This window comes from Protopterus annectens, chromosome 7.part1 (genome assembly GCF_019279795.1).
Source record: "Protopterus annectens isolate FY-2018-M chromosome 7.part1, PAN1.0, whole genome shotgun sequence".
In the NCBI taxonomy this organism is placed as follows: domain Eukaryota; kingdom Metazoa; phylum Chordata; order Ceratodontiformes; family Protopteridae; genus Protopterus; species Protopterus annectens.
This window is the reverse complement of record NC_056740.1, coordinates 4,296,248-4,321,922: the sequence shown is the minus strand read 5'-3', so window position 1 is coordinate 4,321,922 and position 25,675 is coordinate 4,296,248. Positions and strand designations below refer to the sequence as shown.

At 43.8% G+C, this 25,675-nt stretch overlaps 1 protein-coding gene across 1 annotated transcript in view; it reads left to right on the top strand.

Moving 5' to 3' along the window:
- Nucleotides 1-25,675, top strand: part of LOC122807521 (solute carrier family 26 member 6-like) — a 1,069,142-nt gene that overhangs the window by 230,882 nt on the left and 812,585 nt on the right. The window lies entirely within an intron of this gene.

Genomic DNA, 25,675 nt, shown 5'->3' with positions numbered 1-25,675 from the left:
TCTAAAAAGCATTGAAATGGCCTATGTATCAGTGAACAAAATGTATATTTATAAAGGAACCCGACATATAATTGTCCACAGTTAAGCAACGCTTTACCCAGCGCAATATAATTGCCCGTAGTTAAGCAGCGCTTTGCCCAGCACAATATAGTTGCCCGTAGTTAAGCAGCGCTTTACCCAGCACAATGTAGTTGCTTATAGCTAAATAGCGCTTTACCCAGTGCAATCGGTTTGTGCGGAGGTGCGCGCCGTGCCAGCCAGCGCACCGTCAGGCAACGTGGAGCAACGTAGAGCAAAGTTGCTTAAACATAGCCACACCCCCTAACCTGTCTGGACAGTAGTAAAATAAAAAGCAATGACAAGGTTCAAATCCAGGACACTGTGCACCATAATCAAAGTACTGAACCACTAAGCCATGACAGCTTAGGATAAACAGCCACTGTTAACATATATATACTTATAAATGTTAGATTAACCATTGCTAAGCAGGTCTGCAGTCAGCCGAGAATTTTCAAAAATGGCCAATCACAAAAAAGTGCCGGAAATGCGGCATATTTAAGCTCCATAGGCGGGAATACTCACCATAACTGATTGTAGCTCCCATCTGCAGTTAGAATGTCTGGTGCTGGAGAGGGTACTTGCTTTAGAGTGCAATGCAGGGGCATCGAGGAGTCAAAATACATGGTTTGGCTCCTAGTCCATCGTCATGAGTCTCGACTCCTGCAGGGCCAGTTCCAAGGAACAGAATGTAAGGCAGAGGCTTGGAACCGGTTGGCTCATGAACTCACCAGTGCCACAGGCATCCCTTGGACTGGTGAGCAGGTCCGTCACCACCATGCAGACCTGAAGAGACGGAAACAGGACCTTCTGAACCAATGGATCCAGGAGGCCCGTCATATGCAAGATGCCCCACTACTAAGTAGGTAGCCATGGAATGCAGTATGTAAGACATGCTAATATAGTCTAAATAATGGATAGGTATGTCTCAATATCCCTTCATTTACTTCAAAGCTGCAGGTGTCCGTGCTATGAATCAGCAAGCCTATGCAGATAGGCTGCTAAGGCTGCGCTACCAGGCAGGTTAGTAATTATTCTGCATGTATTGTTATATAATATATGTAAGAGAGCATGAAAAATGTGTTGTAGCCCAGTAATGCAGCTATAAAATGGCCTGAATAAATCCTCTGCATGTACTGTTATATAACATAAGTCAGAGAGCCAGCAATGGAGTGTACTAACCCAGTAATAAAGGTAAAATAAGTCTGGAATACTATCTCTGCATGTACTGTCATATAATATAAGTGAGGGAGCCTGAAAATAAGTGTTGTAACCTATCAGTAAAGGCATAATATGTCCTGAATAGTTCTCCCGTATGCACTGTAATATCAAATAAAGGAGAGAGCCTGTAGAAAAGAGTGTTCAATGTAATTAATAAAGGTATAATACTTGGAGTGTGTCTATGTCACTTACTTTGAAATGTTGTTGTACCCTTGCATTAAATAAATAGTACTGTTGCATTAAGTGCTGTCAACCCACAGTTGTGCAGTCCCATATGAAGTGGATGAAGGAAGTGCCAGTAGCTATGAAGCATATAACATTTATTCCCTGAATAAATTCTCTGCATGTACTGTTATTTAACATAAGTCAGAGAGCTAGGAAAAGAGTGTAGTAACCCATTAATAAAGGTAAAATAAGTCTGGAATACTATCTCTGCATGTATTGTCATATAAAATAAGTGAGCGAGCCTGAAAAAGAGTGTTTTAACCTATCAATAAAGGTATAATATGTCCTGAACAGGTCTTCTGTATGCACTGTAATATCAAATAAAGGAGACAGCCTGTAGACAAGAGTGTTCAATGTAATTAATAAAGGTATAATACTTGGAGTGTGTCTGTGTCACTTACTTAGAAATGTTGTTGTACCCTTGCATTAAATAAATAGCACTGTTGTATTAAGTGCTGTCAACCCACAGTTGTGCAGTCTCATATAAAGTGGATGAAGGAAGTGCCAGTAGCTGTGAAGCATATAACAGTCCTCAACAGTTGTTAAATGGCTGTCATGCATAGGTAAATCTGGCACACGAGTAGCTTGTCAAGGTGTTCTCCAGAAATGTGAGTGTGCTACATGAAATGTAGGGTTCTGTAGAAAATTAAGTGAAAATGTCACGTGAACACATCCAGATGTGTAGATACATAAATATAAAAATAAAATACAACTATGTAGCAGTAACATTTGCATCTTGGACAGTTACTATGTCAGATATAGGTCAGGTATATAATGAACTAGCCAAACCCATTACACAATCTAATGCATGTTACCTAGTGTAATAATACATGTAGGGGATATACACCTGCAGTCAATAGGAATGTAGTGTAGAGTTAAAGTACAAATAAGATGTTATTGGAGGATTCTTTTAACACCCTACTCCATGTGCATAAACAATGCAATTCCACACCTCAATGGGTATGTCTAATCTCAAAACATTTGTTGGGACATATGTCCTATTGTTCTATAAAAATCTGCATTTACTTTGATGCATGTCCCCTGTTAAAACACAACAATCTTGGTGGCCTGTTGCCACCAATTATACCTACATGCTATTGTAATGTCCACTGTCGTTCAATATCTGCATGTGTAATGCTTGCTGTTCAACTGTTGTAACCCTGGTGTGTTGGGTTAATGGGAATATTACTGCATGCTGTTACAACTAATTTGGAATGCTGTTGTCTATGTTGTAATTAAACACACCTAATCACAGACCGTATGGGAAGGCCGGTCCCAGTGGACCCACCTGTCCCTCCTCAGCTGGCGATTGCACCTGGCACCAGCAGGTCTGGTGCCCAGCCCAGGCTACCCTCCTCCGTTGGTCCAGTGCCACCTTTGGGTGGAAGCACTGCAGGGGATGGGGCTCATCCCCCATGCAAGAATGGGCAGAGAAGGGCCACCTGTCACCCTCCAAAGGGTCCGGGTTGTGGTGCCTAGGGAGATCCAGCGTTTAGTCACTGATCCCCTAACCCCAGCTCAAGGCGAGAGTGGCGCAACTCATGGGTGAGCCTGCCCCTCCTATGCAGCCCCCAGCACAGCGACCCTTGGGTCTGTGAAGGTTCAGTGGTGACTGCCCATGGGTGGGGATCTCAGTCTCACTGTTACCATCTGTGGGCTCATGGGCTTACAATTTCCAAACATCCATCCCTGTCAATTGTGTTCACCCTCCCCATGTGTCATACTCTGCCCTTGTATGCATCTTGTTTGTCTTGTCTGTTTACCTGCCCAACCTACCTCCCCAAATATACCTACTTCCTCTACCTCACTTTGCACTCTCACCTGAAAAAAAAAAGGGGCAATCTGTACCCACAAAAAAATTACGCCCCATACATAGCTGCCCATTTCACACACATGTCCGCTTTACATGTAAACTGATAATTATAATTGGCAGTACAACATACTTTGTTGTCCTCACCCCTCTCCCAGGGGTGGAAGGATTCGAATTTCACTCCAAATTTATTGCATATGCACAGCTGTTGCTGGTAAAGAAATGGGCAGCTATGGACCTTCCCTACACCTGTCCTGCACATCCCAAGCTTGTTTTCCTACTGTCTTTCCCTCTTTGTGCCCCCTTTTTCACCATTTTCCTATCTCCCCATTTTCTTTTCTTTCAAAGAAATTAGTGTGGGGATAGCGGGAGTAAGCACTTTTAAGCAGTAGTTAGCGGGTTTGAGAGAGTGTGCGCATTTGTGCGCTTAGCTAAGCATTGCTAAGCATTGTGCAAACCCACGCAAACCCACTTACAACTGCTTAAAAGTGCCTTAGTCACTCTATGTCAGGGCCCTTGTTCTGCTCAGCAGCAAAATAAAATACCTCTGTCAGTCTCGAACTCCAGACCTTGGACACACTGAACTGCATGAAATACCACTAAGCCACAGCAGATATACAATGACTTGGTGCTGAAAAAAATATATCATGCATTACAATGAGTGAATGTAAAGGAAAAATAGGAAGGCCATAACACAAAGCTTGTTTTGTGTATCTTTACCCGCAATTGTTGTGGAATTGCATTACATGAGTGTGATGTGAGAAGCAGCCATTCAAGCAGCACATAATGTTACAGAGGCACTTTACAACCCCCACACAGTATCATAGCAGGACAAACACTGGCATATCTGAGTAGGGCAGAGGCCATACCTCCTAACTGTGACAACTTTCCAGGGATGTCCCTGATTGTGAAACATATTTTAGCTGTGTCCCTCCGAATCCCTCTGAAAAGTACTGATGTCAGTCAGAAAGGTGGGGTATTACACAATGAATACTGACAATAATAACAGTAGACACCGCTTACTAATCCATATGCACTGCTTCACTGAAGTCTACACCTACTGTCCCTATTATATGTAAGGTGTACCTCACTTTTAACTACCTATCCCTGACTCCATGCAAAGATGTATCTGAGTGTTCCATAGGCCTGGCAGAGGCACAAACATACAGGCATATAAGCTATCCTGCTGTTACACACTCTGCAAATAGCTTTGGTAGGACCTCCACAAGCATACCCTTATGTAGGAGTACAACACAGAAATACCAAAGGATATAGCCATGTACTGGTAGCAACTGACTATAACAATGCCATTGTACCAGTCCTGAAAACACCTGTGAGTTGCACAGACAAAGAATAACAGTGTAACTTCTGGCTACCATCTGGATAGGTTCACAGTTGGGAACTATGCAGACAGACCACCTGCCTTGATAAACTGACAGGTACACACCAATCCTTTAAGTCCAGTAAGATAATATTCACACATTAATACATAATGCTCTCTGTATGTAAGCACCCCCCCCCACAATTAAAAGATACTTGTGTGTTTAGGGTCTACCAAGGGTGTAGGTAGGCATACTCAGTACTGGAATTGTCCAGTTGTCCTGCGAACCCTGTGCCAATGTCAACAATAAAAATCACAAACCCTGCAGAAGTGAGTACATTAATATTCACAGTATAACAGTTCACAAACAGTTCATGTGCCAAAAGAATACTTCTCAATAACTACATTTGTATGGCAGTTAATTATATGAGTAGAAAAGAAACTACATAGTCACATAAATGTTGTGTAAGCATTTGTAGGGGTGAGTAAAACTCTACACTGATAGCTCTGTACTGGAAGTGGCAACAGTCAGGTCTGAGTACAACATGTACATCACTGTCTACACCTCTAGCTTCATTTATAAGATGTATACCGACCTTCTCACTTACACAACAGTGTCCACAGCAAACAAGCATGGGCCCCACTCTGGAAATCTGAAAGGGCTATGCCTACATACCTTAGCAATTTATAACATTGGGTTGCTATGACAGTGAGTACTGCAATTACCACACAGCAGGCTGTATGCATTTACCAAATGCTGGGCAACAATTGGTACAGAGGGCATCACATGCACATGCGCAGATACCTATAAAAGCAGATTGTACTTTCTATCCCCACATGCAATCATTACATTGCACGTGTAAGCAACTGTACAACTCCTGCAGAGTATTGACAAACTGTAGCACGTAAGAAATAAATATATAATTAAGTAACAAATATATATACCTAATTAAAAACTAAAGTTATTAATTAAGAAAAAAATTAATTAATAACCAAAAACTAAACTTAAGTAAGAATCTTTACTTAATAAAAAAAAAAACTGTCAAAGCATACACAGATGGACCTGAAAGGGACAAACAGGTATGTAACAGTTTGTAGTTACCGGCAAGTAGTAGATGTTTATAAACAGTACTGTACATACTCTGAAACATGCATATGTGGCAGCAGTTGGTATGTATGCATTGATGCCATGCATAACTACTGCCATGGAGAAATTGGTGTGTAGCTGTGTGCAGTGGGACATAACTGTGACATATGTAGCTCAGCATTATATGTCAAACATCTGAACATGTTATCTATGGTCTGTACAGTATTGCGTTTAATGGCAGTTTGGGGGAGTAGTGCAAACACCTATATAAACTTGGATGTCACAGAGTAAGACATGCATGATAGTCACATAATGTGTAGCTTAGCATTGGCGACTGCTGTACCAGGCTAGTATAGTAATGTATCATTTGCAGCTATATATACTCTTGTACTATTACTGTATGCACACATGTGACAACTGTCCATGTTGTAGCAAGGCCCAACAGGTCATCCGTGAGGTGTATGGACTTACAACAGTGTGGACCCTGTGTGTGTATGGCACACACATATGGAGAGATATATATGTGTCTGATATATTAGCATCTGAACATGTGCATAGAGGAAGGGACATACTGCAACTGTTTGTGAAGGGTGGACATTTATATGTTAGTGCAGGTTGTTATGTGCATATTTCTATGTAGGTTGTAGTGTGTGTCAAACAAGACAGCATACAGTGCTGTCATATGACATGTGGTGTTTAAACACCGTGGGTATGATTTGTTAGGTTTTTAGTCTTCCAGATAGGGGGTCCTGCTAAAGATACATGGGCTGAGAATACCTTCCATGCATTCTGCACAAGACTGTGCAATATCATAACATAACTGTATCCCTCTCAACATTTGCATAATTGATATTCCCACCATGAAAGGTGGATTGTATATGTGCTGATATGTATATCTATATGTACACCACTGGATGTTCATATGTACCCTCAAGCTCAATGTTGTACACGTATTGCCATCCCTGTTGTTAAAAACCCTGTACCCATGAACTACCACATAGGTGGTAGTCTACTCAACACTGAAAGTGTGATAAGAGACTACGGTACACAGGTGGACAGTAGTGTCCCTTATGATAATCACAGTGCCACACTAGTCATGTAAACTGAGTACGGTCCACATGTCATCCGAAAAGGTGTGTCATCCATGGAAATAGAGGTCAGTGTTCCACTCTACTCATCAGTCATAACACCCATCATAGAGTACAATGGCCCTGTTGGTATGTACCTCAGAAGACATCCACAGCAACTGTAGACACCAGACACATACCTCACAAAGAGTATTACCGGACTCAAACAGATGCCCTATGCAGACTGTCTTACAAAACCATAGCTACACTGTGTCGCATACCACCTACTCAGAGGCTACCTCTGCCTAACATACAAAGCTAGGCCAAACCCACAGGTGTTGAACATGCTCCATGTAAACAGATGAAACTCCATACAAGCTACACACTGTACTGATCTAAACCTTGTCACGTCAAAAAGCAGAACATGCTTGAGTGGTACATTATCATCTCAGACACATACCATACTCTTGAACTAACTACCTATCAATAGCAAATGAAGGTCCTCATTAGCAGTTGCCATGAATAATCATGATGATTGGATGTGAGATAGGAAACACAACCCGGTAATCACCTCTGTGGCTCTGCATGACAGGGGCACATGAACCTATATTACATGGGTGTTGAAGGGCAGGGTACCATATGAATAGGCTTCCATAGGCCCTATGGATAATAGCCTATTAGCTACCTAGGACCCGATACACACACGCATGTACCTGTTGCATCACATGCTATGTGAGGTTGACTGGGTGTGATAGAGAATGTGTAAGTGAATGTGTCAAAGATGTGTATATGTGTGATAGCCTAGTGGGAAACTGTGTATATCATGGTATGTAGTGTTGTAGCTCTAATCCCAGCAAAAGATATGTATGCTATTGCTAGGCAGGAAAAGCAGTATGGCATACGGTGTGAAGTAGTCCCATGGTGTTGACTGGAGTGTGCCATTGTAGGCTAAAGCAGTACATGTATGCTTATTGATTGTTAACACTAGTGAATACAAATCACGTATGAACTGTAGTACTATCTGAAGCTGTAGGCCTAAACAGCACAGTATGGTTTATATCCACATTGCTTGGTAACACTGTTTTGTTTGTTACCTGTAGTTCTCACACATTACATACCTCAGGCATGAGGTTTTGTAGGTGCTGACACACAGTACTGTATGGTACACAGGTAAAACTAATCTGGGTTGCCATACCTTTGTGTCTTGTAGGTATGTCTGATGTGTGTGTGGGTATGCCTGTAACATGGCCTCAGTGGTATGTGTGTCACAGGATATAAGTGCATATCTAGCAATGTATAGTGTAGTACAGCAGTATGCCACCTATAGTGATGAATGTGCACATATGTTACTGAGGGGTTTGCTATCAACAAGTAGCGTGGTGTACTGGTAGTACTGTAACTGTACTGTACATTCATTTCAATGGATGACAAATGTCTGTATGCATTAGCTTCATATACACCACCTGTGGCTAGGTGGTGCATTGTGTCACATACAGTGTACCATGTACTGTTGTATAGTCTTACATACTGGTTTCACTTTGTTGCTGTGCAGAACATGGTTTGGTATATAGTATGTGTCAGGCACTGTCAGGCAGTTGTGGGCTGAGCAGTCATATGTGGCATTAAAGGTTTGTATCTACTGACAACCAATAGGTTGCTATATATGGCATTTCATTGATATCTGTACTTTAGAATGTTAAGTGTGCCACATGACTTGCTCACAATTACTGTTTTATCATCTTCCAGGGACATGTCTCACAACAGGAAACCCACGTATTCCCCTGAGGAGGAGGAAGTAATTGTAGACGCCCTCATACACCATCACAACCTGCTGTTCTCCAGAACCAGCCAGGACCAGCATGGGCGCACTGCACTGTGGCAGGATGTTGTCCGTCGGGTGAATGATGTAGGCATGCATAACCAGACTTATGAGCAGGTACGCCATCACTGCAGTGATTTAATCAGACATGTTCGGCAGCATGCCTCCGATGTCCACAGACAACAGCTTGCCACAGGTGGTGGTGCCGCAACACATCCCCCCCTCACCAGAGTGGAAGAGCTGCTCCTCAGCGTGGTGGCTCCTGGCCAACCAGTACAACAGACCTGTGTCATCATGGAGGCCGGAGTCACCCAGCACGTTGATACAGAGTGTGCAGGTAACATGGCATATCTGTAGACCACTGTTAGCTCAATTGTTAGAACATGCATTTATCAGATGTGTACTGTGTATGCAGAAGATGTGGAGCCTGGTGTCATGCAATACTGATAAATTGGGATATTATCTGTATGCCTGTGACTGTCACCTCATGTACTACTGTAAAATTGCAAACTCACAACAGCAATGCCATAGTTGTTGACACTGACAAACTATCTCATATCCTTGCAGGTCTCTCTGGTGTGATAGCAAGACAGCAGACCCATGCTGGTGAGTGTTCTACATTTAATATAGAATATAACATGTGCATGTCATAGGAGAGTTGTAGGCCATATACACATGTTAAACACCTACACATAGTGCATGCTCTGCATGTTCTCTGTGGGACTATGCACATCCCAGTAACATGAGTAGCTGCCTGAAACACATGCAATACACAGAGCATCCCAACCAATTGGGGTACACTGTAGTGTACATTGTATAGGCAGAGTCAATACACATGCACACAACATACACCACTTTGTCATATTCACTATGTGTTAATATGATACACATGGCGTATGTAGAAACCTGCTGTAAGGTCATACTCCAGTATCCCAAATGTCATCAACACAGCACACATACTATACCTGAGGGGTAGAGGCCTATGATGGGGCGGTGTGACATGAGTCAACACACAACACAGTAATGTTAGGCAATTATCCCTATTGAACACCTGACATGCCCATTTAACAACTGGCTGTGAAATGGTAAAAGTGGTGCAGGTCAGGTACAGCAAGATAGTTGCCAGTGTGACATACATTAGTGGCCTTGAGTGACCACATGATGCTGCCTGATGATGGCTCATGGTACTACACTACATCCAGTTACAGTAACTACAGTACTACACATAGCATTCATTGTTATACACCTGACAGTTGTGTGCATCCGGCCATGGTATGTATACCTATGAGTGATGGTGCACAGGACATTGGAAAGTGTTTCAGACTTGCACTGCAATGTTGTGTCCATGTACACATTGTGTTCCAGGGTGAGGCCAGTCATTGAACAACACACATGCATCAACGACATGTATACTGCTATCAACAAGGACTCTCTACACTCGCACTGCATGCTGTTGAGCAACACACATCCTGCATGCTGACACATGTGATAGGACTCTTTGGCTTGTGATACTGTACTCCACCATCAACCACTAATGAATATGTTCCATATTGCTGTTGGTGTGTGTGTGTGTGTGTGTGTGTGTGTGTGTGTGTGTGTGTGTGTGTGTGTGTGTGTGTGTGTGTGTGTGTGTGTGTCAACTTGACTGAGTAGTGTATTTGTGTGCATCTGTGCTTGTGTGCCTGTGTGCCTGTGTGCCTGTGTGCCTGTGTTCATGTGTGCATGTGTGCATGTGTGCATGTGTGCTAACATCCTGTACAAATGGTAAAGTGTGTTTCCTGTCTCCCTCTCACAGGTGCTGAGGTATTGTTGGATGAGTGCAGCAGGGAACCTGAAGTCACTGCCACAAATAGTGAACATGATGATACATGTGTTGTGGCACAGGCAGGTTTGACAGGGTCTGTCGTTGGTCCGCCAATCGACAGTACACAGCTTTCCACCCCATCTATGCGCACATACATACTGCCAATACATCCCTCAACACCAATGGCCTTAGCTGAGGAACAGCATATGGTAGGCATTGACCAGGACAGTGTGGTATCTATGGCACATGCAACCCCACACAGCAGCCATGCCCAGATACCTGGAACGGTACCACATAGGCATATGTCCAGGGGTTCTCGTGGGAGCACCGCTGGTCGTAATGCCCCTGGAAGATGTGCCTGCACAGGTCTCACAACCTCCGGTATGTTCCGGGCTGTAATGCAAGCACAGGCATGTATGGAATGGTACACCAGGCAGGGACTAAGGGTGCAGAGGGCTCATAACACTGCTATCAATGACAGTATCCGTGACCTTGCCAGTGCCATCCGTAATTACACTGATGTCATTGATAGACATTGGGGGGAGACACTAGATGTCCTCCGCAATGTAATGTCCATGTGCCAGGACAGTGCAGGATGGCTGAGACGTCGATGTGGACGTATGCCAGCAACATCATCAGCTGGCAGTCATCACAGACGACACACAAGTCCCAGCCACTCCCGTAGTGGGCAGTACCAGCCCCAGCAATGTTGTGGCTGGGCTGTCAGTAGACCGTCCGAGATGACCACGTGCACGTGGCTCTGGCCAGTCCCAGCAGGGACATGGGTCCAGTCAACATCCCTCTGCCTCTGACGATAGTACCCAGTCTGGCTTAGTACCCGCTACTGTCCGTGTCACCCCTGCCAGGCACAGGTACTGTGTCTGAGGCCAGAGACAGTGATCTGTACAGCCTGGCAGGTACAGTCTGTGGCTATCCCACAACCTCCCGTATTTGGCAGCCACAAGGGGGAACTGTGTGCATGCAGACACACACACATAAAACCAACACCTAGGGCTAACACATACACACACACGTTACATCAACACTGACCCATACTGTACTGTTGTCCCTCACACACACACACACACACACACACACACACACACACACACACACACACACACACACACACACACACACATACATGTCGATTGGATGGGTCATTGTCGGGCTCTGGCAAACCAATAACACACCCTGTGCATATGATGAAACTGTGCCACCTCCTGTCATCTGTGACATTGATGCAGGAACAGGCTAACATGGTGCTGATGCACAGGGTGACCTAATAGCAGTGTAGCAATGTTAGCATGTTGTCAACAGTAAAGTGTAATGATATCCTTGTAGGTATATCTGAGCAGGTATGATGCATCAAAGTTATGATTATCAATATAGTATTGTTTACACCAGTGTTAATTCCAAACATGGATTGTCCGCCCATGTGCCACTTGGCTAATGTGTGTGGTACTGGCAGCATGTGTTGGTGAGTGGACGTTACGTATGCGATGTGTGCAGTACAGATTTGCAGGTGTACATTTGTGAACATGGTGGAGGTGCACTATCTGCATGTACATGCATGGTGGACACATGGGAAGGGTGACATGCCCTGTATTACACAGTGTTAACACTTCATATTTCCTATTGGTGTCCAGTATGCATTTTGCTACACATATGTCACAACTTGGGTACATGTGTATATGACATGGTGTGACACTATGCTGTGGGTGATACTGTTAATATCAGTCACTGGTTTGCATTATGGTAGTGTACATAACCTCAACAGCCTGATTTTAACCAATCATTAGATGATGTCTCGACAACTGACACACAGCTGTAGGATACACAGTAGCATTTGAATCCTTCCGGTACTGTACTATACCAGTTACCAGTAGTATTGACCACCGCACATTGAAGTGAGCACTCCTGTTTGGCATGTGGCCGTCCTAGGTACAAGCAGACACACTAGGGATATGTCTGTCCACATCTGGTAATGCATACAGTGGCCTACAATGCATTCTCCGGATTAGACACTTATCCTCCACAAGGGTATCATACAAACAGATACCTGTTGACAAACCCATACTGTGAAGCTATGAGCCAACTATAGCATAGTCATCCACATTTACTATACATAGTATTCTGACAGTACCACATTGGTAGTAGCCCACAACATGTAGCAGGGGTATCGATGTGTACATACAGCCACATGTGATGTCATCTGTCCTTTGATATTCACATTCCCAAAGGTATACTGATGTCCCTCAGTGTATCACATAAGCAATAATAGGTCTGTATGCATATCCACAGAGTTGTTGTACACCTATAATGAATGGCCATTATTGACCGACTGTGTTGTGTTTGAACATGTCTGGAATATGCCCCAGGCATAAACACTCACTCACACTATTCTATAGAAACTGTCATGTGTGTGTGTGACACAGATGACCTAGGGCACAGATCACTACAGTGGCTGGACTTGTCACATACATACATATGTGACCTATGGTCTGAGAAGCAGCAGCACCAACTGTCAATGGTAACAGATGTATTCGTGTTGAAACCAGGCTTCACACCTATGAAGTGATTGAGGTCACATGTACATATATGTTTTGGCCACACAGTTACCAGTTGAGGTCACATGTACATATGTGTATTTGCCACACAGATACCTGACGTGTGCAATGCACATACTGTTCATAGGTTCATAGGTTCATAGGTTGGTACTAGGCTATCAGCCCTAGGGCCTATACAAGCCTAGCCATAACAATTCCCTGGCTATTTCTTCCCACATTATTTACTTTCCTGGACCCCTGTCTAGCAGGGCGACTGACGTGATTCCTGGGGTGAATTTCCTTTCTCCTATCCAATCGTCAAGGTTCCTCTTGAAGAGGTCCAAAGAGGCACTCTGCTTTACATGTATGGGCAATCTATTCCAGAGTCTGGGGAGTCTCTGGGTCAGGAACCTATCTCTCCAGCATGTTTTGTTTATTGTGATGACAAGGTTTAGATCCCTGGAGCATGTAGCTCTGAGGGATTGGGATTTCTTTAAGTGTAGCATGTCCAACAGCTCTGGGTTTGACATGGCCTTGTATGTTAAGCAGAGATCCTCTGAGTAGGCGATATGCGACAGAGTATAGCTGGAGTTTTTAAAGGGGTCAGCGTGGCATCTGCTTTAGGCCTGTGATTCTTTTAGTGAGGTATTTCTGAGGCCTTTCCAGTTGTTGCAGATGTCTTGAGAGGTACATACCAAATGGGGCATTGTATTCTATAATGGGTCTAATGAGGGATAAGTACAGAGGGACAATGACCTCCTTTTTCTGGATGAAAAGCCCTTTGTGATGAGGTATGCCACATAGAAGGATTTCCTGACTGTTGTGGCGATGTGGTTATCGAAGGTGAGACCACTGTCCACCTGTGTCCCTAAGTCTCTTATCACACTTTCTGTGTTTAGTGTACTGCCACCTATATGGTAATTCATGGATACATGTTTTTTCCCAAAGGGATAACAATACATTTCTTGGCATTGAGCTTGAGCCCATGGCTCTGGCACCAAGCATCTGTTTCTGTAAGGCCCTTTGTAGAGTATCCACATCATGTGGGGATTCAATAATGGCTCCCAGTTTGCAGTCATCTGCAAACTTTGTTAGCCAGAGTCCCTTAGTGTTGACCTGTACTTCAGAAGTAGATGCCAAACAAGAGCGGCCCCAGGACTGAAACCTGAGGTACTCCACTTGTCACTTGTCTGGAGCTGGATTTGGAGTTGGCTACTTTTACAGTGTGGGTTCTATCAGTAAGCCATTTAGCAACCCATTGGGTGACATAGGGATTAATGCCCAACTTAGTAAGTTTATCTATGATTCCAGAGTGGGGGATGGTGTCAAAGGCCTTGGCAAGGTCTAGATAGGCTGTGTGGACCACCTTACCCTTGTCCATGGCTCTGGAGACTGATTCAAAGAAGTCAATCAGGTTCAGGAGACAAGATCGACCCTTCACAAACCCAAACTGGGTGGGGTCCAGTGTTTGAAGGTTGCCAATGTCTTTGTTTATAAGTTCCATGATAATACGCTCCATGGCCTTGCAGATAAGGCTTGTCAGACTGATGGGACGGTAGTTTCCGGGATCCAAGGTGGATCCCCCCTTGTGGATTGGGATAACTGTAGCTCTGCGCCACTCAGTGGGCATGAAACCTGAGGTGAGGCTATGATTAAACATGACACTTAGGTGAGGTGCCAGTTCATATTGTAGTTCATGTAGTACACAGCCCGGGATGTCATCTGGTCCCATGGATGCTGTATTCTTGGCTTTAGAGAGTGCGTTTTGTACCTGTGTGGCCGTTATTACTGGAATTTGGCAATCTTCCGGTATTGAGATGGGCCATTTAGGGGGTGAGAGGGGGGTGAAGTTGGCACTGTTGTTTAACTGATATGTCATACAGTAGTAAAAGCAAAACCCACAACACATTGATCAACAATGTCACACACATAAACTCAGCAATTGCAGGATTCAACCCCCTACTTAACTATGTTATGATACTAGCAAGATACGCATTAACACAACGTGCTATATGCGTTATTGGGAGTTTTCATTTCCACTGCTGTATTTGTGGGATACTGACATCATCAGACCTGCCAAAGAGGAACTTATCTCTTTTAATGTGTTTTCACAGTCTCCAAAAAGGCCACTCCTCTCAAAGGAAATCACAAACACACAAGCACTCAGAAATTGCAGGATTCAAACCCATACCTAACTATGTTATGACACTAGAGAGATACGCATTAACACAACGCACTATATGCTTTACTGGGTGTTTTCATTTCCACTGCTGTATTTGTGGGATACTGACATCATCAGACCTGCCAAAGAGGAATTTACCTCTTTTAATGTGTTTTCACAGTCTCCAAAAACGCCACTTCTCTCAAAGGAAATCACACGCACACAGCTATTGCAGGATTCAAACCCCTACTTAATTATATTATGATATTAGAGAAATACGCATAAACACGACGCGCTACATGCTTTATTGGGTGGTTTTGATTCTCCTGCTATATTTGTAGGATGCTGTCATCATCAGACTGGACATGGTAATGTGTGTGCACTTTGTTTTATGCAATCCCAGGAATGAACCATGTGGGTCAGCAGGTGTTAACAGCTTGAACAGGACTTCACAATTCTTAGCTTGTGTGATCTATCTGTGGACAAATCGCCATTCCCTCATATGACAATACATATTTATGCACAGATTGTTGGTTTTGTGGATACGACATGTGTCTGGGATGTTGATAAAGGGCTATTCAAAGTCTATGTGGGACATGTGTAGCTCCTTTCAGTGATGTATGTCCTGGGTGGCTGCCTTGAAAACAGTCTAGCAGGTTTGTGAAACATGATCTGCCCATGAACATACCACAGTTCATTGGGTTGTGTGTTTGTCGGCTTCCACTAGCTCTGTTTATGACTGCAATCATGATGGACTCGTGGCCTTGCAGTTCAGACTTCATAGGCTTATAGGACTATAGTTCCCATGGTCTTTTGTGCACCAACACTTGTGGGGTGTGCCATATGTTGCTGTAACACATTCAACAGTTTCAGATCCTGTAGAGAGGGTGAGGCTCAACAGACTGTTCAGGTGCAGGGTCTGTTTTTTCTGTAGTTCACTTATGACACATATGGGGAAACAATGTTATCCAAGTGATGCCATGTTTTCGGCTTTGGGAGGAGCTGTTTACCCATTCTACATGTGATATCTCCTGGTATGATGATAGGGCCTTTTGTCAGTGGGAGGTGGGTATGTATGTATGTATGGGCCTGTCTGACAGGATGTCGGCATTGTCAGTCAGGTACGGTTGGCCCTGACTCAAGACATATATGAGTGTACATTGCTATTTATGACATAGCTGAAGGAGGTGTCATGGTTCTGTCTGGACTCCTTTGCAGATAATCTTTCCAAAACACCGACAAACCTGACCACTAAACCCCTGTTATACTCTTTTACACACTTAACACCCTACTGATCCTTTGTAATCAGTCAACAGAGTATGTCATCATAATATCCTGGCATGTCCAATGGTCGGTTCTGTGTGTACTCTCCAGTCCAGCTGGTGCATATTGGAATTTTGACGCAATGTTACAACTGCCTCATGTACACAGACAATCCTCTCCTCCTCCCAATCAACTCAGATATATGTGAGAGATGCAACTATATAGACAAACAGGAGGCTGAGCACTCTCGACCCGTGACAGGCACAGTCTATCAGGTGGTGAAGGTAACCACACACACCACAAATCCAGTCTCACATAGACCTATAGCGACAGCAAACCAAATACATTACCACACAAAAACATACTCGGAGGCTGTAAATAAACTCTGCCTAAGTCAAAGCAGACACCCAAACAGCTGCTACCCCACAACAATACCCACATATCACATAGTTCACAAAGTCAGTGTGCCACACAGTCACTGCCCTTAGGGCTAAACAACACACCTAATACACTTGTAATAGGTGACTCTTATTGTCAGACACACTGACGTCCCACTCACCAGGCTGAACAAGGAGAAGGTTACTTTGAGCTGTCTGTCGGGTGCCAGGATCTGCCACATAACACATGCACTCAGGTCACTCCAAAGCAAGTACAAATATGGCTCCATCATTGTCCATGCTGGTGTGAATACCCTCAGATGTTCCTCCTTGGACTACATGACAGCAGACATAGAGGAGCTCACTGATCATGTAGCCCAGCACAGTATGACCCTGACCTTGTGTAGCATCTTACCCTCACCAAGAATGATGTCACAGTATACAGACAAACTGATCACTTTTAACAGTTGGCTAACATATTGGTGTCATTCAAAGGGGATCCAGTGTCTGTCATCCTGGATGACATGCTTGACATGCCACGTAGCTTCACTATGGATGGCTTGCACCTGTCACCCCTAGACTTTCAAATACTGGCTAAGGCTCTTGCCACCCCCATAGTGGCTTTGTAAAGCGAGGCTCAAAATACAAACCCACCTCCATAGATGTTACAAGGTTAAAGAAACCAAGGGTAATGCTGCTCAACACCAGATGTCTAACCCTCAGAATGGACACACTCAGGACTCTCCTCAGTATGGAGAATGTCGATATCTGTGCAGTAACAGACACCTAGTTCAGGCTCCCGAAAGCACACCAGCACTACCAGGTTATACTACATACCATGCTTTTCGGACACAAGACTTGGACCGGCCAACAAAAATAGGGCGAGTATCCATATACATCACACATACACACACCTCCAGGTTAGTAGCACTGCACGAAGCATCGGAGACCATACATGTGCAAATAACAGTGGGAAAGACTGCCTTTCAGTTTATAGACTGCTACAGACCACCCTCCCGAACTCAGGAACACCACTCGGTATTCCTGGGAACACTGGAGAATATGAAGGTCTCTCCAAACACCATTATACTGGCTGACTTCAAATACACAAACATTGACTGGGAATACTACTCAAGCACCAACACCCTCGCACAACAGTTGCTAGGATTTATAGACTCAAATGCTATGGCACAACTGGTCACCACACCCACAAGAGGGGAAAACATATTGGACATGATCATCACCAACATGGGGACTCTATGTTCCACACCAGAGATATACCCCTCATTGGTAAGGTCAGACCATACATTTATCTCACTGGACATACATATCCCGTCCACACCCCCCATCCTAGGTAATCTTGTTGAAGAACTTCGCAAAAGCAAACGTCACACTTCTCAATACCAAGGTGGTATCTGTCAAAGACCCTGGGACAGAGGTAAATACGGCTCAGACCACTGAATCCTTTACAAATGCATTCTATGGACACCTACTGGAATGCATGGATTGTGCTATCCCAAATAACAACAAGACTCACTCCTCCAAAGACAGGGGACCTGTCTGGTGGACCATGGCCATTAATAAGCTATACAACGAAAGGAGGAGGCTACTACATGATAGAGCACAATCCCAAAAAGGGAAGGCATCTCTGATCAGTACTAGCAAAAAGCTATGATCACTCATTAATTCATCTAAGGCCCACTTCTAACAGAAACTTGCACCAGACACTAAGGACAATCACAAGGCTTTCTTTAGTTATGTCAAGAATCTGGGTGGAAACTCCCAGATATGCTGTGAGTTACTACATAATGACAAAACATACACTGAACCCACAGACATTGCCAATATCCTGGCAAACAGGTTCAGTGCAAATGTTTCCCCCCATCCCCCCTAAAGAGCAAATGTCCATCCCAACAGGGTGTAGCCTCCCTGACATCACAGATGAACAGGTGAGTGCTGCCCTCTCCAAAGCAGACAACACAGCATCAATGGGACTGGACAGTGTCCCGGCCTGCATCTTACACGAGCTTCATGACGAACCTAACACTCACATTAAGTCACTGTTCAATATCAGAGTTACTACAGGATATGTACCCAAGGAATGGCATACAGCAACAGTGCTCCCGCTCCACAGAGGTGGTGCCACAAGGGACCCTGGACAATATCGCCCTATAAGCCTAACTAGCCTGGTCTGCAAAGCTATGGAGCATATCGTCATGGAACTCATACACATAGACATCGGGAACCTACAGACACTGGATCCTACACAATTCGGCTTTGTTGTGGACAGATCTTGCCTCTTGAACCTGTTCGACTTCTTTAAACAGTTACCAGGTCCATAGATGTAGATAAGGTTGTCCACACAGCCTACCTGGACCTCGCAAAACACTTGAACACAATACCCCCCTCGGGCATTATACATAAGCTCACCAGCTTCAATATCGACACATATGTCACAAGATGGATTGCTAACTGGATCACGAATAGCACCCACATGGTCAGTATTGCAGGTGCCATGTCTGACTATACACCAGTTACATGTGGCATCCCACAAGGCTCAGTCCTGGGACCTCTCTTGTTCAGTATATATTTCTCAGATGTACAGGCTAACACAGGAGGGATATGGCTGACCATGTTCGCAGATGACTGCAAACTGGGTGCCATAATCAACTCTCCAGCTGGCACAAGCATCCTCAAAAAGGGTCTCACAGAGATGGATAACTGGTACCAGAGCCATGGCCTACAGCTAATTACCATTAGATGCATAGTCATCCCCTTTGGGAATAACAATGTGCCCACACATTACCACATAGGTGATAATCCATCACGTACGGTAGGTGTTATTAGGGATTTGGGGACATGAGTAGTTAGCACTCTCTTCTTTGACAATCATGTTGCTAATGTGGTTAGACAGACCTTCTATATAGCCCACCTTATCCCATAAGGTTTCCCATCTAGATCAAGTGAGGTCATTGTGCCCCTATACTCATCAGGCCCATGCTTGGATACAATGCCCCATTTCAGATGTACCTTACTCGACACCTGCAGCAACTGTAATGGCCACAAAAGTACCTCACCAAGTAGATCTAGGGACTCACACAGATGCCCTGTGCAGTTTGGCTAAAGTAACCCCAGCCCTACTCAGTCGCTTACCGCCTACTCAGTTGCGATCTGTGCCTGTTGTTTAAAGCCATGTCCATCCCAGAATTAATGGACATGCTCCACCTCAGGATATTTGAATTCCTTAGAGCTACATGCTCCAGGGATGTAACCCTCAGCACTGATATTAATAGGACATGCTGGAGGGACAGATTCCTATCCCAGAGGCTCCACTCACTCTGCAATGAGATCCCAGTCCCGCATACGCAGAGACCCCCACTGACCACCTACAGGAGACATCTTGACAAGTGGATGGGTGATCGTATGTTTACCCCTGGGATATCTTCTGGGTCCCTGCTAGACAGAGGCACAATAAACTAAACATAAGTGGGCTATCTTGTGTGACCTACTATTCACAGGCACAGTCTACTAATCTAACAGGGTTGTGAAAGCCAAACACACTCTGGCTAGGCTTATACATGCTCTAGGGCAGATAGCCTAGTATCAACCTCTGAACCTATGATAATGTTTGGGATGCACATTGTTTATTGATGATACTGATTGCAGGTTTTGTTTCTTCTTTGCTTTCCCACTTTCTATGAACAACCTAAGTATCTGCAGAACATATTTGATTATGACAGGGTTCCACTATATTATATATGTGTCTGTTGTTATATAACTGTGTGCACAAGGCGGATTGGTGAATAGTGAGAGGTTCCTGGGTTAACACATGCAACTGCCGGATATGTGTGGCCCACTGCTGTACTCAGAAATGGCCTAAGTGTGTGAGCATGCCCCGTTCAGCCTTTCAGTGTTTTGTTGCCTGAGATTTGTCTCATTTATTCAAGTGTGTGAGCATGCCCAGTGTGACCTTTCAGTATGTTGCTGTCTGAGGTCCACTACATTTGTTGATGTGTGTGAACATGACCAATATTAACATTTATACTATATGTGTGTTGAAAATCAGGTTCTAGTCTTACTGCAGGGCTCACCTTTGTGTCATAACTCGACAGGGATTATGCTGTGCCTGCAGGGTTTCCATGAGATACTTTGCATAGACTTATCAACATTTCTTCATACAGGCTAACCACTGACATACTGTCATGGTTTAGTGATTTAGTACTATGACTATAGTGCACAGTATCCTGGGTTCGAGGACTATCACTACTTCATATTTTCATACTGGGCAGACCAGACTGCTTCAGGAACAGTGAAGCAAATATGACCATGTTTACCTGCTTTTGCTGAACTATGCCCAACTTTGACCAAACTTGCACAACATTGTTCACTGTTAACCAACATTGCTGAACGCTGCCCAATATTGCTCAACATTGCCAAAAGTTGTGCTACTTAGTGTGTGCAATTTTGTTTACATATACTAAATAGTGGTGAGAGCTGTTAAGCACTGCTTTATATTGCTTAACACATGGCAATCATGCCTCAGGTGGTGCTGCAGGGCTGCCTATGTTGGATGTACATATTACACTCCCTATTCATGTTTGTTAACAGGTAGTGTCAAGTTAGGCATCCCTTTTACTATATGTGCGAGTCAGAGAGAGGTATCATTTCCAGGGTTCCTACTGAGCCAGTGTATATGCTATGTGTTGCCTCTTTGCCAAGGCCAAGGCATACTGGGCACGCCTCCTTCTACCTACTGGGGCAGGCTCAGATTGTTCCTCCTCCGAGTCACTCTCTGCCTGTGATGGCCTTGGCAATGGTGGAGGGCTGTTTGGCCCAGCCCTATGCTGCTCCTGCTGCAGCTGTTTTCGCAGGATCATGTTATGTAGCATAGCACATACCATGACAATTTGGGTACATGTAGTTGGTGCGTACTGCAAAGCTCCACCAGATGTGTCCAGGCACCGGAACCGTGACTTGAGCAGCCCAAACACACGCTCGATTACATTTCGTGTTTGTGCGCGTGCCTCATTATGGCGTTCCTGTTCAGGTGTGTGTGCATTTCTGATGGGTGTCATCAGCCACGGCTTGAGTGCATATCCAGCATCCCCCACTAGGTGACCATGAGGGATGTCCCCATTGGCAAATTTCTGGTACAGCTGTGTCAGATGCCAGATATGGGAATCATGGTAGCTTCCAGGGCAGCGAGCACACATATTCATTGTTATGCCCTGGGCATCGCACACGACCTGACAGTTGATGGAGGGGAAACCCTTGATGTTATAGTAGACCCTACCCCGCTCACCCGCTGGTGCTTTGATGCATATGTGCGTGCAGTCTATTGCACCCACTACCTCAGGGTATTCCGCTATTTGCTGGAAGAGACGCATATTGCTGGCCAATACCTCACTGGAATTGGGGAAATATACATGATCACCGACATGTGCTGACATGGCATTCAGGAACTGGTGCAGTACCCTGGATGCTGATGCCTGTGAAATCCCCATCATATTACCAGTTGGTCTCTGAAAGGTACCTGTTGCTAGTATTCTTAGGCCAACACATACCTTGGTTTCCACTGGGATGGGTTCCCCTCTGTTGGTTCTGTGTGTGAGGCGTGGCCTGCACAGCTCAACAATTTTCTGCATGAGGTCTCTGTCCACTCTATAGCACTCCACTATCTCCAGCTCATGTAGCCCTTGGTAGGTTACCCTGGGCCTGTACACTCTTCTCTGTCTCCTCACTGTGGGTTGCTCAGCAGCATTCACATTGTCACCACCCTCAGCATGTTGCATATGTCACCTTATAACAGCAATGGCAGCCCCTAACATTTCTTTGTCTCAATAAAGCTTTTTCAGTTTTCACTTCTATTAACTTCCTGCAGTGTTGCAGTGTCTCTGAGAAAAACATAGTGGAAAGTTGTTTGCTGAGTTTTAAGTGCTGGGCTGGGCTGGGCTAGTGTACTGCCTGTGTAATTACCTGATTCTGATTGTTTTCACCTGCTAGCTCTGCTAGTACTCCCTGGTTAACTTCCTACTATTTGTTGTGCTTCCTTTTCCCTTTCTGTTTCCTCAGGGGGGCAGCGCCATGCACACAAGCGCAAACACTCGCACACCAGCTCACAAGCGTGCACACATGCTTACACGGACTACAACTTGCTTATTCTTGCTAAAATGCGCGCACACAGGCACAAACATGCTTACACAGGTTTCAACAACCTTACACTTGCTTACTCCGGCTTAAACGGGCGCACACAGGTGCACACGCACACAGGCTTACTCAGTTTTACAGGCGTGCACACGCGTGCATACACGTTGCAAGCACTTCTACAAGAAACTTTAGTGTTGTTCACGGCATACACCTTCAATTTCTTGCCTTTAGCTAGGGTACCTGTTGACACACCTCTTCCAGTGATGAGTAACTGACAGCAGACACATGCCACTCTACTCCAATGAGCTTCACTTCTTTCAGACATACCCCCCTCATGATGTCGCCTATCTTCTACTCTGATACTCCCCTTATCCTACTCCTACACTCCACTGACTGTGCTCTTTTTGCTATGTAAACTTGGGATTCACTATCCTTACCCTCATTTGCATAGAATTGCCTACTAATGCTTGGTTACATCTCTTAGACTGAGCTTCCCCCCTTAGCAACCTCTACTCGGTAGCCATGTTGTCTTCGGACTGCCATTCCCTTGAATTGTATATTAGGGATTACTATAAAATCCAAATTATTGGTTTTCTGGTTTTTAGAGCGTAGCATGTTTGCGCGGCTCTGTGCTACGCTTAAACATCGGCAATCGGGATAAAAAAAATTATTTTATTTTAATTTTGCATCGGTGAACATTGCCAATGGCTGTATTTTTGGCCATTGGCATGCTTCCTCAACTGGATGCATCCTTTTTTTGGAGCTGTCACAGCTCCGTTTTGCTATTTGCAGAACCGTACTCAGTTGTCAACGGAGTACATTTCTGCAAATAACACTACTCTTACTCGGACAGGTTTGGGTTTCCTGGATCACAAATTTACCTCATTTGCATAGCTTTCGTCTGCAATTGAGGTAATTTGCATATCCTAGCCCTGTCCGTGTAAGAGTCGTTTTAGGAACTCTGTTGCATGCCCCTACCAGCTGTTCCTGGATCGCTCGGCAGACATGTTGGCTGCATGGAGTCTTACTCTACTCTTAGACTCCAAGCAAGCCTTCGTGAATCCGGCCCATTGTCTTTTATATAACTATAGTATTACAAGTGCTTGTCAGGACCACTGTGAAACTGCAGCTGTATAGCAAAAGAAAGTGAGATGTCAGGAAGATTAAACTTAAGTCATTTAAATGTGCAATTTGTCATACCTGAGCTTTGAAACATGTATAAACAAAATAATGTAGTTTAAAATCACAGGAGAAAGGGTGTTCTGTTGCAAGTTTGACATTTTGTAATACACGTTTCAAGCAATGAAGAATTCAATGAGATTCCTGGAAAATAAAAGGAAACTGCAAAAGCTACTTCAGACATTAAAAGTGGGGTTTTTTTTTAAGCGCAACCCCCCTGTATCCTTCTGATGTGGTGGATATCCCCATGCCCCTCTACTTATATATACTAACTCTGAGATCTCTTTATCTCAAAAAAATAAGAAATCTCCAAGATACAGCAATTCCGTATTTAGTATATATTCCACAGCCACACTTAAACATTCATGGAAGTATTGCAGTTCCACTCCTCAAACCTTTAACAGTAACCTCAGAAAAAATATGTTAACAGCTTTATAATAATGAATAAATGGTAATGGTTAATAATTATGAAAAATTAATGCTGGTGTGGCTTGATTCTTTAAGGACATCAATAATAATAATAATAATAATAATAATAATAATAATAATAATGATAATGATAATAATAATAATAATAATAATAATGATAATAATAATAATAATAACAATAACAACAACAATAATAATAATAATAATAATAATAATAATAATAATAATAATAATAATAATAATAATAATAATAATAATAATAATAATAATAATAATAATAATATATTGGTGTTATTCATAAGCCTTTTACACAGCTGTTCCAGGCTGGTGCACAGTGTGATTTCTAAACCATAATCCTGCATGATTCAGAAGGGTATTGCAATACCACAGAATGGAGGAACACATGCACAGCTGCATACCTAATGAGTCCAGTATAAGGCTGGTATGAAAATTACTACCCAAACAAATGATTCACAAACATGTAAATCCCTATGCACAGACTAGTGGAGATGCATATATTCATATATGTACAAGCGCATATCTACAAAGGAAAATAAATGCTATATCTTCACTAGTATTGGAACGGTGGTGCAATGTTCATCTCCATGTAGCAGAGCACCATCATGGCTAGTGCTGTACAAACACTTTACACAAACTGTTTGAAATGAAATCTGAAAGGTAGACAACCATCACCAGTTGTAGTGTGAAAAGCAGTGTAACCTAACTTGCTATCAGAATCGGGTCTATATTATTTCTTCAACAGCTTAGGTTGTCGAATGCTTAATGATCGACACCTAAACGTCAAAGTTTCAAAATCGTGAACACCCATATACACAAATTCTTTCCTCGGGAAAGACTTCACTAGGCCGTCTGGAAATAAAATTAACTTTTCAACCTAGATATAGTGGGGGGCTGTGCCCCCACACCCCCCTAACTAAATATACCAACTCTGAGATTGCTCTACATTGGGGAAAGGGCAAATTCCCCATAGCAGCCAAGCAAATTCTTTCCCGAGGAAAGAATTCTCTTACATGGCCTTTGAAACTTCGACTCTTAGGTGTCGATCAATGAGCAGTCTACAACCTAAGCTGTCGAAGAAATAATATAGATCCATCAGAATCGGACGTCCTCCCACACTATCTTGGTGATATTACAGTGC